This window comes from Bubalus bubalis, chromosome 21, assembly GCF_019923935.1.
Source record: "Bubalus bubalis isolate 160015118507 breed Murrah chromosome 21, NDDB_SH_1, whole genome shotgun sequence".
Classification (NCBI taxonomy): Eukaryota; Metazoa; Chordata; class Mammalia; order Artiodactyla; family Bovidae; genus Bubalus; species Bubalus bubalis.
In genome coordinates, this window is record NC_059177.1 from 60,588,948 (window position 1) to 60,609,028 (window position 20,081).

Consider the following 20,081-nt stretch of genomic DNA (forward strand, 5'->3'; position numbering starts at 1 on the left):
TGGTGAATATGGGATCTGGGTGGCCTTTTCTATGTGGATTTTTTCACTAAAGATGTTTTTAATGTTTATTCATTTTGTAACAGGTACCAATACTACATTCTTTTTCCCCATAGTAATTAAAAATAAATAACATGCCATTTACCATTTACATATTTATAAGCATACAGTGTTGTAGTATGAATTACCTTTCCTTGTTTTGCAAACCAGTTTAATAATGTGCACCTTGTGCGTGCTTTGGAGAAACTCGGGAAACTGAGTCAGTGACTGAAATGGCCCAAGATATCACCTTAGATACCATCTTCATCTACAAATAAAACAGGGGCTTCCTGGTGGTCCAGTGGCTAAGACTGGACACTCCTTAAGAAGGAGGCCCAGGCTCCATCCCTGATCTGAGAACTAGATCTCCCATGCCACAATGCAGCTGTTGCATGCTGCAGCTGAATATCTGGCTGGCCTCAGTGAAGGTCGACCTGGCGCAGCCAAATAAAAAAAACAAATAAATATTAAAAAATAAAACTAAAGGAGAGGAAGGGTATGGTTGTTGTACAGATTTACGTCTTAGCTTTCCCTATTGATAAAAAAGAGTTTCACAAGAGCACCATCCTTCTATCTGATATATACAGAGAATTCCTTTGAAATGAGATTTCTCTTGTAAATGTGACTCAGAAGAGCCGCCTTGAACTTGGGCTTCAGAGATGATCATGTGTCCTCTTAAAATAAAAAAGTTAATTGAGTCCAACTAATTCTCATGCTGAAGGGGTATATTTTGGGGTGGCATTTGCTCCCCTCCACTTTGGATGTATCCCAATTTGTTTACACAGTCATCTACTGAAGACATCCTGATATTTGAAAGTTTTTAGCTATTAGAAGTAGAGCTCCTGTGTATAATTGTGTGATAATTTTTGTCTGGACACTTTTTCAAAGCTGTTTACTAAGTACTAGACATGTAGTGTTCAGGTCACAGGTGAGCCTTGTTTAGCTGAGGAAAAATCCAGCTAAGTTTCTCTGTGGCATGTGGGATCTTCCTGGGTAAGGGATCGAACTTGAGTGTTTTGCATCGTCAGACAGACTCTTTACCACTGAGCCACCAGAGAAGCCCCGACCCCCGCCCCCCTTTTTTGAGTTTCCTGGATCTAATAGGTGTGCAGTGCTACTTCACTGTTGTTTTAGTTTGTAATTTCCTTATGATATATGATTTTGAGTATTTTTGATATGCTGGTTTACTATCTGTATATTTTCTTTGGCCAGGTGTTCAGATTTATACATTTTAAATGAGGTTGTTTGTTCCAGATTTTTTGGTATAGTTGGAGTACAATCCACAAGTAGATGTTTTTTTGGAACACCTTTGCCTTCTCCATAATTCAATGAATGTTGTCAACTTGATCTCTACACTTACAGTTATAAAAGAACTGTTGCTATTTAGAAGCAGGGGCTTTAGGGAAGTCATTAGGTCATGAAGGCTTTGCTTTGCCCTCATGAACTGAATTGGTGCCTGCTCATGCTTAGTCGTGTCCCCATGGACTCTGTGACCCCATGGACTGTAACCCACCAGGCTCCTCTGTCCATGTGGTTCTGCACATACTGGAGTGGGTTGCCATTTCCTGATCCAGGGAACATTCCCTACACAAGGATCAAACTCAGGACTCCTGCATTGCAGGAATATTCTTTACTTTCTGAGTTACCAGGGAAGCCCATGAACTGGATTAGTGCCCTCATAAAAGAGCCCAGGGCACTCCCTTGCCCCATGTGATGTGTGGGCACAGCAAAAAGACAGCCATCTACAAACCAGGAAGAATGCTTTCACCAGAACCCAATCCAATCTTAGACTTCCAGCTTTCAGAACAGTGATAAATAAATGCTTATGTTATAATTACTATAGCAGTCCAAACAAGCTAAAGCAATCATTAACATAATGTTCAGATATCAACAGTTTTCACCAGAAGACTATACATCAAAGAATGTGTTCTGTTTGATTTCACGTGTGTAAAATTCAGAAAAAGACACAAACTATGTAGAGTGCTAAAAGTAAACATTCATCCAACTTGAGGAATACTGACTCAGAAAGAAGATGAGAAGTTTGTCTGATGTAGTGTTGGTCTTCTATTCAGTTTAGAAGTTTGGTCATAAAGGCATTTTTACTTTGAAAAAATTCAATAAATTGTAAACTTATGTTTTGTGCACATTTTGAATGTGTACTGTAAACGTTTGAAATATATTAAAAATGATACTACTCTTCAAAGAAGCAAAACTTCCTTTGAATATGAAAGCAGTCTCTTTGTCTACTGAAGGCAGAACATATTAGTTTGCAAGGGCTGCTATAACTAATGCAGGAGGCAATGGCACCCACTCCAGTACTTTTGCCTGGAAAATCCCACGGACGGAGGAACCTGGTAGGCTGCAGTCCATGAGGTCACTAGAGTCAGACACAACTGAGTGACTTCACTTTCACTTTTCACTTTCATGCATTGGAGAAGGAAATGGCAACCCACTCCAGTGTTCTTGCCTGGAGAATCCCAGGGACGGGGGAGCCTGGTGGGCTGCCGTCTATGGGGTCACACAGAGTCGGACACGACTGAAGCAACTTAGCAGCAGCAGCAGCTATAACTAAGTACCACAGACTGGGGTGGCTTAAACAAAAGAGACTGATTTCCTTCCAGTTTGGAGGATAGTAAGTAATTCAAGATCAAAATGTTAGTAGGGTTGGTTTCATTCTGAAGCTTCTGTCTGGCTTATAGACAGCCATCACTTCCTGTGTCTCTCACAATCTTTCCTGTGTGTATGTTCTAATCTCCTTTCTTAAAAAGATAACAGTCATCTTGCGTTGCTGCTGCTGCTAAGTCACTTCAGTCATGTCCGACTCTGTGTGACCCTATAGACGGCAGCCCACCAGGCTCCCCCGTCTCTGGGATTCTCCAGGAAAGAACACTGGAGTGGGTTGCCATTTCCTTCTCCAATGCATGAAAGTGAAAAAATAAAGGGAAGTCGCTCAGTTGTGTCCGACTCCTAGTGACCCCATGGACTGCAGCCCACCAGGCCCCTCCATCCATGGGATTTTCCAGGCAAGAATACTGGAGTGGGTTGCCATTGGCTTCTCCACATCTTGCGTTAGGATGCACTATTTGAACCAATTACAATTTAATTTCTTCTTTAAAAACTATATCTACAAATTCAGTCATATTCAGAAGTACTGGGAGTCAAGATTTTGATATATGGATATTTAAACTTTTCAACTCATAACCCAAAGTGAGATGGTAATAGGTGGTGGCACAAAGTTATGATAATTGTGTGGAATAAATTGTGTTAAATTGGATTAAACTAATATTACGGGTAACAGAATATGGCATGAGTATCGATGGAAGACATCAATATTATGATGTAGACTTCCCAATGTATGAAGGAAAATATTGACATGGAATCTAAAAAAGAAAAGCACTAGAAACCAGTTGGGCCCCATGGCAAATCTGCATTGTACCCAATTGTTATTTCTCCAGAGAACTCATTTAGTGCAAAATACTATCTAACAAAGCAATCACTTAATACTCACCTATATGTATAATCTCTTAAGGAAATGGCATCAATCTACAAATAATATAAATCCTGCCTGCATTATTCAGCAGAAGAGCCATGACATTGATGCTCTTTCTAAAATGGCTCTTCCTTCAAAGGTATGTAGACTTCTGTATTATACATTTATTTATAACCATCAAAACTCTGCTTTCTTATTTGGGCAATCATGTGCCAAAACTAGACATGATTCATAAATGACAAGAAAGAAAAAGGAAATACCAATGGCCAGAAAAGTGTGGATATTTACTATTTTAGGTACTATTACTTATATCATTCATTGAGTCATTTAGGTGGATGATAAGGAATATATTCGGAGAAGGCAATGGCACCCCACTCCAGTACTCTTGCCTGGAAAATCCCATGGACGGAAGAGCCTGGAAGGCTGCAGTCCATGGGGTCGCTAGGAGTCAGGCACAACAGAGCGACTTCACTTTCACTTTTCACTTTCATGCACTGGAGAAGGAAATGGCAACCCACTCCAGTGCTCTTGCCCGGAGAATCCCAGGGACGGGGGGAGCCTGGTGGCTGCCGTCTACGGGGTCGCACAGAGTCAGACACGACTGAAGCAACTTAGCATAGCAAGGAATATATTGAATGCCATTCTCTATGATTCTTTACTTAATGACTAATAGCTACCATTTATTGATGACTACCCAGTCCATGGATGTACAAAGTGTCAGAAACGACTGAGCATGCACACAAACACACACAGACATGTATGGAGAACACTATGTTCCATAGTGCATATTTTCTGTTGCATAATCCTCAAAATAAACCTACCCATATAAGGAATCCATTTTGACACACACACACACAAAATGATGAAGCCCAGAACTATTAAGAAATATTGTCCAGAGTGCATGGATCAAAATTGTTAGAGCCAGAATGGGAATTCCACAAGTGGACTCCATAGCCCATGTTTTTACCAGTAAATTCTACTCAGTTCAGTTCAGTCATTCAGTCATGGCTGACACTTCGCAACCCATGGACTGCAGCATGTCCGGCCTCCGTGTTCATCACCAATTCCTGGAGTTTACTCAAACTCATGTCCACTGAGTTGGTGATGCCATCCAACAATTTCATCCTCTGTCATCCCCTTCTCCTCCCACCTTCAATCTTTCCCAGCATCAGGGTCTTTTCAAATGAGTCAGTTCTTCACATCAGGTGGCCAAAGTATTGGAGTTTCAGCTTCGACATTAGCCCTTCCAATGAATATTCAGGATTGATTTCCTTTAGGATGGACTGGTTGGATCTCCTTTCTGTCCAAGGGACTCTCAAGAGTCTTTTCCAACAGCACAGTTAAAAAGCAACAATTCTTTAGCGCTCAGCTTTCTTTATAGTCCAACTCTTACATCCATACATAACTACTGGAAAAATGATAGCCTTGACTAGATGGACCTTTGCTGGAATAGTAATGTCTCTGCTTTTTAATATGCTGTCTAGGTTGGTAATAACTTTCCTTCCAAAGGGTAAGTGTCTTTTAATTTCATGGCTGCAGTCACCATCTGCAGTGATTCTGGAGCCCCCAAAATAAAGTCTGCTGCTGTTTCCACTGTTTCCCCATCTATTTGCCATGAAGTGATGAGGCCAGATGCCATGATCTTAGTTTTCTGAATGTTGAGCTTTAAGGTAGCTCTTACACTCTCCTTTTTCACTTTCATCAAGAGGCTCTTTAGTTCTTCCCTTTCTGCCATAAGGGTGGTGTCATCTGTATATCTGAGGTTATTGATATTTCTTCCAGCAATCTTGATTCCAGCTTGTGCTTCATCCAACCCAGCGTTTCTCACAATGTACTCTGCATATAAGTTAAATAAGCAGGGTGACAATATACAGCCTTGACATATTCCTTTTCCTATTTGGAACCAGTCTGTTGTTCCATGTCCAGTTCTAACTGTTTCTTCCTGACGTGCATACAGATTTCTCAAGAGGCAGGTCAGGTGGTGTGATATTCCCATCTCTTAAAGAATTTTCCCCACTTTATGTGATCCACACAGTCAAAGGCTTTGGCATAGTCAATAAAGCAGAAATAGATGTTTCTCTGCAACTCTCTTGCTATTTCCTTGATCCAGTGGATGTTGGCAATTTGATCTGTGGTTCCTCTGCCTTTTCTAAATCCAGCTTGAACATCTGGAAGTTCACGGTTCATGTATTGTTGAAGCCTGGCTTGGAGAATTTTGAGCATTACTTTACTAGCATGTGAGATTAGTGCAACTGTGAGGCAGTTTGAACATTCTTTGTCATTGCCTTTTTTTGGGACTGGAATGAAAACTGGCCTTACAACTTAGAGGTTTTCAATTGCAAATGCTAAAAGAACCAGCTTTGCAGTTTCCAAGGGGAAAAAAAAAAAGTTTCATTTTAACCAATTTTCTCTGAAATCCAAGGAATATCATGGCCATCCTGCATCAAAAAGTCATGTTTCCTTTATGTACTCATAGTTTCATGCCTAAATTATAGACCAAATAATGCTCAAATTGACTCTGATATCAGGAGCAGATCAGCTGATAAAAAGCTTGGATTGTCCCTCTGGAGGGAAGTGAGACCTTAGTCCCATCAGAAGAATCTGAGGGGTTAAGGGAATTTGCAGGAGTGGGGAAAGCTTGGTCCATCCTACATGTACCATAATCTTAAATAATGCTTATTTACTTTACTGAAGTAAAAAAAATTATAAAAACAAATATAAATCACTGAAAGGTAAAGAAATTCATAATCTGTGATTGAAAGCTTCATTCTAAGCAAACTGTGTTCTCTTAACCTAGAGAGTAGACTAAATTCCAGTCTGACCAGCTTACCAGATAACAAACAAACAAAAAAATTGTTTATGGGTAAACTTAGAAAAGTCCTTTCCATATATCTTGAAGGAGCAGTACTTTTGCAAAGGCACCGTGTGAAGCCATAGAAGGCGTGCTTAAACCTGATTGAATTGAAACTGGCAAAGTGATCTGGCCACTGCTGTGACCTGAAACACTGGATACAATAACGAGCACTCTAACCGACAGCATTCTACCGAACATATCAGACTTTCATGAATGTCACAGAATTTCTAGGATATCTATATTAGTATCGTCAACCACACAATATAACTTGAGAAGAGTCATCACTCTTTCTGACAACACGTCCCATGTAATTTAACATGTCCAGTGAACTCAGGTAGTTTAATATCTCTCTTTGGGATGTCTCAGGGGCCCTCTGAAGCACCCCAAAGTTAGCTAGACGTCAAATGATTTCTTTGGTTTTCCTCTTCTGTATATTTATCTGAGATCTAATCTTAACTATTTTCATTCCTTCTTCTAGCTTTGAGTTTGGTCTGCGCTCCCCTTTCTGCCTAGGTAAAGATAGGTTGCTTATTTGAGCTTTCTTTTTAATGTATGCATTAACAGCTTTACATTTCATTGTTGGTGATGTTTTTCCAGAATCCAATACATTACTGCAGCTTCCTAAGTCCATACCTAGGATTTGTTGGCATAAAGTTCAACCAGGAAATGTGAAATTCATGAAAATCTGATATGTCCTGGTAAAATGTTGTCACATAATTTCTAGGATATCTATATTAGTAACATTAACCATACACTATAACCTGACAAGATTCAATTTTAAACAAAAGTTACTTCAAACAGGTCAACAAAAGTAACAAATCTTTAGATATACTGACTAAGAAAAAAGACAACTAAAATCAGCAACAAAGAGGAAACATAACTGCTGATATGAGAAAATAGCACAGTAAGGGAGAGCTCTGAGCAGCTGAGCGCTGTGAGATGGGATAACCTGATGAAATTCTGTTATTTAAGCCTCAGTCTGTGGTATTTTATTCTGGCAACCCTAGCAAACTAGCATAGCTTTATCCTCTTTCTTGCAAATAAAAGTCATGAAAATAGTGCCCAAACCCACAAAGTATATAAAGTATCCGAAAGGAGGAAAAAAGAAAAGGACGAACTACCTAGGGTGTTGGTATGTTCTGCTGACCGTCGGGCAGTGCCGGGCCCGGGCCGAGTGCTTGAGACAGAGATGGTTGTAGTGGGGGCGGACATGGTGCCCGGCGGCCAAGACTGTCTGCTTTGGCTGCAGATCGTTCCCCTTCCTCAACTCAGTAAACACCCGCCGTGGTCACTGGGTGGGGACAAAGGTCTGCAGAGGTGGCCCTGCCACAGCCACTGTTGACTCTCCTTGGACACCGACCCGCATGGCCTTCAGCCTGCCCCTGTTCTCTCTGCTGACGTGCCCTGAGCCCCTCCTGGGCACCAGAAGCCTCACCAGGGGCTGGGAACACAACCAGAAGCGACCGCCCAGCCTGCACCACAGGGCCCTGGTCTGGTAGGGAGGCGGCGTGAGCTGGGTGAGTGCTCCACAGGGTGCTGGCTGGGGTCTCATTGTCTACCTGGCAGCTGTGAGTCAAAGGTGGGAGTAGCTTTTTCTTTGTTTCTTACCAAAGTTAAAATAAAAACATCCAAACCACCAGCCTTGATGTACTCCTTTTCCTATTTGGAACCATGTATTGTTGTTCCATGTCCAGTTTTAACTGTTTCTTCCTACAGGTTTCTCAAGAGGCAGGTCAGGTGGCCTGGTATTCCCATCTCTTTCAGAATTTTCCACAGTTTCTTGTGATCCACACAGTCAAAGGCTTTGGCATAGTCAATAAAGCAGAAATAGATGTTTTTCTGGAACTCTCTTGCTTTTTTGATGATCCAGCAGATGTTGGCAATTTGATCTCTGGTTCCTACAGCCCAGCATTTCTCACGATGTACTCTGCATATAAGTTAAATAAGCAGGGTGACAATATACAGTAAGTCAAGGCACCAGCAAGATCACAGGATCTGCAATCAACAGGGATCTTAATGGTACCAGAGAGCCTTTTTTGCCGCGCTGCAGGAGGTGCATGCTGCTGCTTTATTCTTGCCACCCTGGAGTTGCAGCTTCCTAAGTCCTTACCTAGGATTTGTTGGCATAAAGTTCAACCAGGAAAAACAGAAAACAAAACCTGTTTTAGTGTGTCTCTTGATATTTGGTTTTGTTTTTACATTTGCAAGAGCAAAACACAGAAAATGAAGCAAAAGGTACTTTCAAACATATACTTTCAAACATATATGGTTACCTGATTTAGAATTACTGATTCAAAGAGTGTCTGTAAAAATAAAATGTGACTTCCACTTCCAGCTTTAAGAGGAACAGTATCTGAATGTCCTCACCTGGCAGTGGAAATTAGAAAGCTGAACAAGATACTCGAAACAACTGTTTTCAGGTCCTGGACAGCAGGCCATGCAGGACTAAGTTCCTAGAGTGAAGATGGATTCACAAATCCATCTGAAGACTCCGGCTGTCTGCCTTCAGGCAATTTCCATGCTGCAGGTACAGGGAGGGGAAGCCAGATGCAGCCCAGCAAAGCCCTGATCTGAGAACACAGGTGAGCCAGGGAGGCGCAGAAGGTGATATGTGTGGGGCAGGGCATCAAAAAGAGAGAGCTACTCAGACAGAAAGAATGATTACAAGTGCCTAATGAGCCCACTGAGACTCTCGTCATCTGATCACGCACGGGTTGGCTTCTCTAAAATGTCTATTCATGAGTCTTTTCTGGTTGTAATGTTGTCTATTTTTTTTTTTTCTATAGATCTGTTATTATTTGCTTAAAATACTTAGGTGATCCAATGTTGTTTTATATATTTGCATATGTGTGTGTGTGTGTGTATGTGTGTGTATACTTTTTGATGTATTAACCCTTTGTCATACAATGGCCTCCTTTGATGTTTGTTATCGTTTTTTCTTAAAGTCTATTTTGTCTGATATAAGAATTACTATGCCCCCTTTCTTTCTGTTTTCATTCCTGTGAAATACCCTTATTTATCCCCTCACTTTGAGCCTTTGTGTATCCTTAAAGCTGAAGTGAGTTTCTTGTAGACAGCATATAGTTGGGTCTTTTTTTTTTTTTTTAAGCATCTGTGTCTTCTTATTGGTGAACCCACTCTATTTGCATTTAGACTGGGTATTGATATGTAAGAGCTGACTCCTGCCATCTGAGTGATTGCTTTCTGGTTGTTTTTTGTCTCCATTGATTCCCTTTCCCTTTGTTTCTGCCTACTTTTGTAAATTGGTGGCTTTTCATCGGGGTATTGTTTCCCCTTTCTATATTTCTTGCATCTACTCTAGATTTTTACTGTGGTTACCATGGAGCTTACATTAAAATTTATACCTAAAACAGTTCGTCTTGTGCTGATTGCAACCTGGCTTTTTTAGCCAATAAAATGGGTCCGCCATTTAACTCTTCCTCTGCAATGTTCTGATGTTCCAGCTCTCTCTTTGATGCTGTGTGTTTGGTGATAAGGTATATTAGCTATAGTTACTTTTAGTCATCCTTTCCTTGAACCTTTATACTTGAAGTTGTTAATATACCATTCTTCTAAGTAACTGAAATTAACTAAATCTGACTATACATTTTTACCTTACCTAGTGTGTTATATCCTTTTGTGTGTGTTCATGTGTTGCTTTGCGTCTTTTTTATTCTGCTTGAACTTCTTCAGCATTCTTTGCAAGGCAGGTCTGGTGGTGATGAACTCCCTCAGCTTTTCTTTAGCAAAACCTTTATTTTCCCTTCATATTTGAAGGATAAGTTTGGTGAATAGAGTTTTTCTGATTGGCAATTTTTATTGCTCTGCCCTCTGAATATTTCATTTTACTCTCTCCTGGCCTGTAGTTTTCTTCTGAGAAATCCCCTGATAGTCTCATGGGGTTTCCTGTGTCAGTTATAGTCATCCCTGTAAGTAAATCAGACATTCCTATTTTAGATAGGAAAATTTAATCAGTATTTTGTAACAACAGTAAGGAAAATTGTCGTGGTCTGGGCGCTGGTTGGAAAAGAATTTCCTGACATGAGACAGAGTGAGAGGGAAATAAAGTTTATTAGCGTGGGAGACGCTATTAGAACAGCGGCCAGCTCAAGAGAGAACCGTCTTTGAACAGGGGCCCTTAGCCCAATTGTATACCCAGGGTACAGGGAGCAGGATAGGGGTCTTGCGGGTCATTGCTGATTGGATGAGAAGGGGGTGGGGTGGGGCGGAGAGTAAAGCAAAGACCTTCTCCCTATGGGGTAGGAGGGGAGACAGGTTGTACTGCTCAGGAGGACCTGAAATCCATTAGTAGTTACACCATGGGGGAGGGAGGACGATCAGGGTCTGGTTCTCCGTTCCTGACTTCCCTTCCTCCTTGGTTTTCTCTGCTCTTCCGTCCTTGGGTCTCCACCTTCCTCCCTCTCTTTATTTTTAGGGCCAATTCTTTGGCCCCTTTTGATATGCTGCTCACGTCTAACGATCTGCCTATTTCCCTTCTCAGGCATTTGGGAACCCGGTCTCAGGGGAAGAGGGGCGATGACCGCTCTGGCTTCTTCAGGCTGTAGGGGCGTCATGGGGCTCTAGGGTCCCTTTGCCTGCTCTCTGCCAGGATGCATTTACAGAAGGAGATGAGGGCCCATGGAACGATAAGGCAACTTGTTTCAGCGTTGTCTGGGTGTTGGCCAGGGAATATTCTTGTCAAACTATCACTTGGAGGTTTGTTGTATTCTAGAAGAAGCCAACTTAACAAGAAAGTTAAAGATACATGGCCCACAGATTTAGAGAAGCAGAAAAGCTCCCGAGGAGCTAGCCAGGAAAACCAGGGCCAGACATTGGGTCATGACATTAGTGTTTCTCTGGGTGCAAGAAGAGGTGAGAAGCTGGGCTCATAAAAACCTTTACCTGAAAACATCCGACTCTCTGAAGGCTGGTTCTTCTGTGTTTTTCCCAGAGCACAGAGTGCCTTATTTCTGATCTCCACCCTGAACTCCTTTCAAGGTCAGCAGCTTGCAGTGGTCACGATGTAATCTTTGTAGAGACAGCTGGTAAGTGCCAACTTCCAGTCAGCAGGGCCCCTTCATAACCACATATTTGACCATGCTTTGGGGGCATTTCAGGGCCCTTGTGTCCCAGGTCTAATGAAGATTCCATTGACAGGCCATTGTGTGTGTTACTAGACCAGACCTTGCAAGTAGCAAAGGTCTCAGGACCATACCTGTCTTACTAGCCTCTTGGCCCAGGAGAATATTCCCTCTTGTTGCTTCTTTCCATATCTAGAGTTACATTATTACATTCATTGATTTCATCAGTTCAGTGTAGTTCAGTCGCTCAGTCGTGTCCGATTCTTTGCGACCCCATGAATCGCAGCAAGCCAGCCCTCCCTGTCCATCACCAACTCCCGGAGTTCATTCAAACTCATGTCCATCGAATCGGTGATGCCATCCAGCCATCTCATCCTCTGTCATCCCCTTCTCCTCCTGCCCCCAATCCCTCCCAGCATCAGAGTCTTTTCCAATGAGTCAACTCTTCGCATGAGGTGGCCAAAGTACTGGAGTTTCAGCTTTAGCATCAGTCCTTCCAAAGAAATCCCAGGGCTGATCTCCTTCAGAATGGACTGGTTGGATCTCCTTGCAATCCAAGGGACTCTCAAGAGTCTTTGCCAACATCACAGTTCAAAAGCATAAGGAACTGCATATCCGCATTTTATCACATCAATCACACATTTAGTAATGTAAGAAACAATCTTCGGAAACAAGCAATATGGAAAATAATAGCTAGCAGGTATTAGAAATGTCACAAACAAGAATTTAAGTCAAGAACTTTCATTAGGTAGAGCCCAGTATAACCCAGATCATCTGACACAGTTAAGTGATTATAGCCAGGTGTTAATCTCCTGGTTGTACATCATGGAGGATCTGACATTTATCCAAATATTGGTTACTGAGGTAAGCTTTAGAAACAAATGTAGAGTGTCCTTATAAATAATTAATTAAACCTTTTAGCAATATAACATAACAAGAAGAAACTATCTCAGAAGTGAGTCGTGGTAAACACAGACCTTAACTAACAAAACTAGAACTTAATATTAAGTGAAATATATATTTTTTGTCATTGTGAGGGCATTAGCCCTGAAGCCAGGGAAGGCTTTAACCCATCAAATAAAAATGAGGTTTGTCACGGAGCCGAGAAAAGCCAAGCGGCCGCCTTGGATTTCCCATAGCCCTGACTCCTTGATTTATAGCAATTGTTCATGCATTTTTAATTCCCCATTTTAGGAGTAGACTGTTGCCATGTTTTAAGGACATCGGAATAGCAAAAGTCTAACAGTGAGGGGTTATTTTTTTGTGGAAGCAGAATGAGCTTTCACATGTTCCATAACCTTAAAGAATGCTTATTTACTTTACCAAAGTAACAAAAGATTTTAAAACAAATATAAATCACTTAAAGGCAAAGAAATTCATAATCTGTTTTTGAAAGCCTCATTCTAAGAAAACTTTGTTCTCTTAACATAGAGAGTAGACTAAATCCTAGTCTGGTGCCAGCTTACCAGATAACAAACAAACAAAATGTGTTTATCGGTGTGTTTATCTTAGAAGTCTTTTCCATAAATCTTGAAGTAGCAGTGTTCTTGCAAAGGAATCAGAATGAGACCATAGAAGGCATGTTTAAAATCTGATTAAATTGCAATTGACAAAGTAGCCTGGTCATTGCTGTGATATGAGACACTTTAATATAACTAGAATTATAACTGACAACATTTTACCAGGACATATCAGATTTTCAGAATTTTCCACAGTTTATTGTGATCCACACAGTCAAAGGCTTTGGCATAGTCAATAAAGCAGAAATAGATGTTTTTCTGGAACTCTCTTGCTTTTTCCATGATCCAGCAGATGGTGGCAATTTGATCTCTGGCTCCTCTGCCTTTTCTAAAACCAGCTTGAACAGCAGGAAGTTCACGGTTCACATATTGCTGAAGCCTGGCTTGGAGAATTTTGAGCATGACTTTACTAGCACGTAAGATGAGTGCAATTGTGAGGTAGTTTGAGCATTCTTTGGCATTGCCTTTCTTTGGGATTGGAATGAAAACGGACCTTTTCTAGTCCTGTAGCCACTGCTGAGTTTTCCAAATTTGCTGGCATATTGAGTGCAGCACTTTCACAGCATCATCTTTCAGGATTTGGAAGAGCTCCACTGGAATTCCATCACCTCCACTCGCTTTGTTCATAGTGATGCTTTCTAAGGCCCACTTGACTTCACATTCCAGGATGTCTGGCTCTAGGTCAGTGATCACACCATCGTGATTATCTGGGTCGTGAAGATCTTTTTTGTACAGGTCTTCTGTATATTCTTGCCATCTCTTCTTAATATCTTCTGCTTCTGTTAGGTCCATACCATTTCTGTCCTTTATCGAGGCCATCTTTGCATGAAATGTTCCTTTGGTATCTGATTTTCTTGAAGAGATCTCTCGTCTTTCCCATTCTGTTGTTTTCCTCTATTTCTTTGCATTGATCGCTGAAGAAGGCTTTCTTATCTCTCCTTGCTATTCTTTGGAACTCTGCATTCAGATGTTTATATCTTTCCTTTTCTCCTTTGCTTTTTGCTTCTCTTCTTTTCACAGCTATTTGTAAGGCCTCCCCCAGACAGCCATTTTGCTTTTTTGCATTTCTTTTCCATGGGGATGGTCTTGATGCCTGTCTCCTGTACAATGTCACGAACCTCATTCCATAGTTCATCAGGCACTCTATGTATCAGATCTAGGCCCTTAAATCTATTTCTCACTTCCACTGTATAATCATAAGTTTATGCCTCTTGAGAAATTTGTGTGCAGGTCAGGAAGCAACAGTTAGAACTGGACATGGAACAACAGACTGGTTCCAAATAGGAAAGGGAGTATGTCAAGGCTGTATATTGTCACTTTGTTTATTTAACTTATATGCAGAGTACATCATGAGAAATGCTGGACTGGAAGAAACACAAGCTGGAATCTAGATTGCCGGCCGAAATATCAATAACCTCAGATACGCAGATGACACCACCCTTATGGCAGAAAGTGCAGAGGAACTCAAAAGCCTCTTGATGAAAGTGAAAGTGGAGGGTGAAAAAGTTGGCTTAAAGCTCAACATTCAGAAAACGAAGATCATGGCATTCGGTCCCATCACTTCATGGGAAATAGATGGGGAAAGAGTGGAAACAGTGTCAGACTTTATTTTTCTGGGCTCCAAAATCACTGCAGATGATGACTGCAGCCGTGAAATTAAAAGACACTTACTCCTTGGAAGGAAAGTTATGACCAATCTAGATAGCATATTGAAAAGCAGAGACATTACTTTGCCAACAAAGGTTCGTCTAGTCAAGTCTATGGTTTTTCCAGTGGTCAGGTATGGATGTGAGAGTTGGACTGTGAAGAAGGCTGAGCGCCGAAGAATTAATGCTTTTGAAGTGTGGTGTTGGAGAAGACTGTTGAGAGTTCCTTGGACTGCAAGGAGATCCAGCCAGTCCATTCTGAAGGAGATCAGCCCTGGGATTTCTTTGGAGGGAATGATGCTAAAGCTGAAACTCCAGTACTTTGGCCACCTCATGCGAAGAGTGGACTCATTGGAAAAGACTCTGATGCTGGGAGGGATTGGGGGCAGGAGGAGAAGGGGATGACAGAGGAGGAGATGGCTGGATGGCATCACTGATTCGATGGATGTGAGTCTGAGTGAACTCCGGGAATTGGTGATGGACAGGGAGGCCTGGCTTGCTGTGATTCATGGGGTCGAAAGGAGTCGGACACGACTGAGCGACTGAGCTGATCAAGTTTATGAATATTTAAGAATACAGATCACAGTAAGTGCATTTAGCAGCTACTATTTGCATTGCAAGGAGTCAGTCAGCACCACTTGCATTAGGCTGAGACTAATGCTTAAGAGTGGTAGCAAAACAGGAAGGCACGTACGTCCTGCTGAGAGCTTGTGATGTAGGGAAGTTGGAGGCAGGCTGACAGGAACAGGGGCGACCACGGGCTTGCTTAGAGGAACATATTACCCCCCGATTTGTTTCTAATTGGAAAGGATAAATGAGGAAACAGTGACCAAGACCGCACCTTGAGGCCTATTGCTGCAGAGTTTGGGGGTGTGGATTTCCATAATGGTTGCTGCGGGGCATGGGGCAGGGCCTCGTGGTTTGTAATTTTCTCTCCTTTTAATAGTCATACTGAAAAGTCCTCTTTGGTCATCTTCAACTGAGCAGCTAGCTATTTTGTGGGTAAACTTTATCATTAATTACAGACAATGGTAATTACAGTAACGGCGAGTGATAACGATGATAGTAATTTTCATTATTATAGGTTTTAACATCTCTCATACACTAAAATCTGCATTATAACCAATGCCAAAGCCGTCTGGCCATCTGGTCGACCTGTCGGCGGTGACTGCCTGACTACAACCAAACAGTATGAACGCCAGCGGAGACACCCGGATCGCTGGCCGGAGAAAGCACAGCACTACCTACCACTCCGCACTTGTTTCCTCTGAGTTTGCCGCAAGTTGCATTTCTCTCCAAGAGTTCTCCCGTTAGCGCGTGTTCAAAGGCTCTTCCAGGACTACAGAACGCGCCAGGTTCGCGTCTCTGTGGTAACCTCACCATACGGCCCCGCCCACTTTCTGAATATCACATTTGGCGACTCTGAACACCGAGCCCGGGCAGGTCTAAAGCCGCGCATTGTGCGACCTCCTCGTTTGCCCGCCGCATTCCCTGTTGGCACGCGCAGCTCGAGACCCGTGTGTGGTCCACAAACCACCGAGCCTGCAAGGGGAACAAAAAGACTACAGGTGGTCCCCGCGAAGACGCGGCCCGTCCTGGGACGATCGTAGAGTTTGGTGACACTACAGGGGCCAGCGGGGAGCAACTCCCCCACCTCCCGGCCCTGGTGCGGACATGGGCTTGCAGGCGGCGAGGACATGAGGCCGGGAGATCCGAGCCCGGGGATCGTGGTGCTGCGGGGGGGCCGGGCGCGCAGCTAAGCGCCGCCTTTTTCCGCGCGTCCGGCCAGGCCCCACTCCGGGAAAGGACGGCCGGGGGACCCCTGCGCCGTCCGTCGACGTAGACACACGGCCACTCCCAGCCGAGGCGGGAAAACCGGAAAATGTGGCCCCAGGACACCGCGCGGGACACCATCACTCTCCTGGCCCCCAGCCGAACCCCAGGCGACCGGACGAAACCTTCGTATCGCCATCCAGCTTCTAGAGGCAGCCCGTTCTCACCACGCAAACCTGACGTTCAAGTCCAGCGGGAGCAGGATGCGTCCAGGCCCGGAGATGGGGCCCAGGAGCCCCCGCCAACTAGCCCTCCGAGCACGGACTCGTATGGGCTGGCCAAGCCTCAGAGCTTGGAGCGCAGGCACCCCTGAGGGGAGATGAACGCCCCTGAGGTGACCCAGAAGCCTGGCCGCCGAGCCACAGGCACTCCGGCCCGGCAGACTCTCTCCTTCCTCGCTCCAAGGCCCCGGGGATGGAAGGACGTGGGGAGATGCTGGTCAACCACAGCGAGCAACAAACTCCCTCTTAAAACCGTGAGGCTAGGCCAGCTCAAGATTAACTCCAGATCCAATCTTCAACAGGAGCAGGCGTGCCCAGGTCTCCGCAGCGCCGGGATTATCGCTGCCAGTGCTGCCGGCCTCTGGAGCTCTACGCCGTGTACGCCGGCTGAATCGTCGCCCTTATGAAGGTCGCCGAAGGTAAGGAACGCTCTGAAAGCGGCCACCAGGGGCGCCCGACAACCGGTTCGAGTGTCCCCGGGACGAGTCGCCGGCAGGCCGCAGCGGCGCCGACCGCCCTAACGCCCGAGCTCGCCCGGGGCCTCTGCCTCGGAGGGGGCTCCCCGCTCGGGACAGCGCGACGCGGCGTCGCGGAGCGGCCCAGGCGCAGACGAGGGCGCGCGGAGAGCGGGAGGCCGCGGCGGAGAGGCCCTCCCCGCGAGACTGCAGGGCCCAGGCCAACCTGAGCAAGGGAGATTCTGCAGGGGGCTGGGCTGTGTGAACTGTGAGCTGGAACAGTGAAAGTAAAACAGAAAGAATGCACAATAGACATTTTATTCTGTAATTTCAGAGTTGAAATGTTACTAAAGCATAAATATACAAGTCTCAGAAACCATAAACGAAACGACTGAAAATTTCACTATGTAATTGGTCTTTTACTCTTTACCAAGCAAAGCCAGGTGACAAGAAACGGGTGTGTGAGAACATTTGTGTGACTACATGTATATTAAGAATGTTGATATCAGCATTACGTAATAACAGAATATTTAGAAAACACGGCAAGGGACCAGTTAAGTAAATTTTCAGTGCATTCACATAACACAAGACTATCAATTTGCTTTTTGGTTTATTGCTGTTATTCAAATGAGTTAGATCCGTAGGTATTGACTTGGAAAGATGTCGATGGCAAACTGCCAAATGAAAACAGAAAGTTTTAGCACTTTTTAAAAAAAAGTGAAGTGGAAAAATAAAGAGTGAGAATAGCTAAAGCGGTTTTAAAGAGCAAGAATCAAGTCTGCCCTATGGCCTGGTGTCTGGACAGAAAGACGTGCCAGAAACAAAGATGGGCCACACCACGTGCTTCTCTGCTCCCTCCTGCTCTAGTCTTGGGAAGGCAGCTGGCATCTCAGCCCCTGCACCTCTCTGCTCCACTAACACCCAGAGTCCCTGCAGGCAATCAGAACTCTGACTCTGCAGGCCTGGGGTCCCTATGTCCACAGTCTCTTCCTTCACATCAGGAGCCTGTAGCAATTCACTTGGTTTGCCCAATCCTCCATGCCCGGAGCTGCTGGCTCTAACATACACCTGTGCAGTCCTTCTCTCCATAAGCTTTGAGCTGGTATCCCAAGGGAAGACCATTCCCCTCACAAAACAGGTATGAACCATGGGAACAACCAGAAGCTTGCACCTGGACTCATTATACAAACTCTGTGTGCACACTCAACTCCCAAAGACATCACCCTTTTCACTGTGCTGTTTGCATGGCATGGCCATTGCTTACTTGAAGCATCCAGGTTCACTTATGTGGCAGGAAGAAATATGACACACACACGCACACACACCCACATACAAACATAGAGGCACACACATACCCCAGGAGCTAATCTGGACTCCTGCTAGGGCTGGCAATGGTGGGAGCAGAAAAGAGATCACTGTTGCTGCTTCTCGGGTCCTCTGCGCTGGCAGACCCTGGTTACTTTGCTGACTTCACCGTGGGGAGTGCGGGCTTGGGGTGCCCTAGTCTGCAGTTTGCTGTCCAGCGCCCTGCGCTTTATTCGGTCCACTCTACCCTTTCTCCTCAGTGCAGAGTCACCGTTAAGAAATAAGAATGGACACACATTGATTTCAATTTTCAAACTTGAACAAAGTTTAAGAACAGACAGAAATTGAGTTAATGTGAAGAAGGTAGTGAGGAAATTTTATTTATCTTTTTTGAAGCTACCAAAATGTTCAAATATAGCCCATAAAAGCTTAATATTTTTTAAAATTAGGAAAAGTAAATAATCCCTCTTACTCCTTCTTGCCCATCACCACCTCTGCCCCAGCTTCTGTCACACTCGGCTCACCTGATGACATGCCTGCTGTCCTGGTTGGAGACTTTTTTCACACTCATCAATACCCTCTATGCTCACTGCACACCTGAGGCCATGGTAGCCGTTCACATGGTAAGTCAGGGGGTTTTTCTCTAGTGAGCCTGACGGTTGTATTTATTCTTTCTTTTAATAGAAACCTCTCCCATCTGTCCTCTAAAGTCACAACCTTTGTGGATGCTGTAACAAGTGGGTGTGAATGACAGAAAGAGGCTGTTTCCATATCAGTCCCTGAGCTGCCATATGCCTAACAGAGTGGTGGATGTTACTGGCATTAGTATTTCCTGGGTGGTGTTAGAAGATCCAGGCCGAAAGGAGAAACCAGACAATTTGGCAAGACACAGATCAAACCAGGAGCCAGAGCAAGTCCCTCTCATTGTTTCAAGGCAAGAACTCAGCCACCACTGTCCTCCTCTGCATCCTCATGCAGGACGGTTGAAACTGACCAGATGAAGCTCAGGAGATGGAAAGAAGTCATGAGAGCCAAGCCTCTAAAGCCCTGCTAGATACTCTGGGCATGAGTCCCCAACCACTCACTTAGGTGACCCCTCCTACCAAACCACAGGCATGCATAGATATGGGGAACCCTCCTCTCTGGGGTCAAAGCGCTATGGGCTACTCTCCACATAAACAATGTAGTAATATTTCCATTTTACATAGAAAAAAAACGAAAGTCATGAACTGTTATACTCTGATTAGACCTACTTGTTTGGAGTTATTTAATTAATATTCAATTCCTGTGATTTACATCAAATCCCAAGAAACCCTCACAGTGATCACTTGGGGAATCTTGACTCCACAGAACAAACACCACTCTCTAACATTTCCATAACTAATTCTTGATCAAATGCATCAGGCTTTGTTCCCTGATACCCACCTCAGTCGTTTAGAGTCCCCACCCTTCCTGCTGTGGCCTCCCCTGACCCTCCGGATGCAAGTGCCTTCAGTCATCTTGAGTCCTCCCCATGTGGGAATCAGGCAGCTTTGGAGCCCTAACCTTAGTTCTGTCATGGCCTCAGATATGTGGCCAAGCCACTGTGAACCTTTTCAGTGGCGGGTGAAACAACCTCAGGGGTCATGTCTTGGTGGAAG

General features: G+C 44.0%; 1 long non-coding RNA gene across 3 annotated transcripts in view; it reads left to right on the forward strand.

Annotated features, from left to right (window-relative positions):
* The window catches only part of LOC123330955, a 31,605-nt gene extending 11,916 nt beyond the window's left edge, over positions 1–19,689 (forward strand). Inside the window, exons 3-4 of one of the 3 annotated variants that reach the window (XR_006547312.2) lie at positions 3,566–3,665; positions 15,712–15,882. This is a non-coding gene — a long non-coding RNA (uncharacterized LOC123330955). Of the gene's footprint in view, positions 1–3,565; positions 3,666–15,711; positions 15,883–19,125 lie in introns of those variants that run through there. The other 2 variants (XR_006547309.2, XR_006547311.2) reach the window with 2 other exon arrangements.
* The last annotated feature ends 392 nt before the right edge of the window (positions 19,690–20,081 follow it).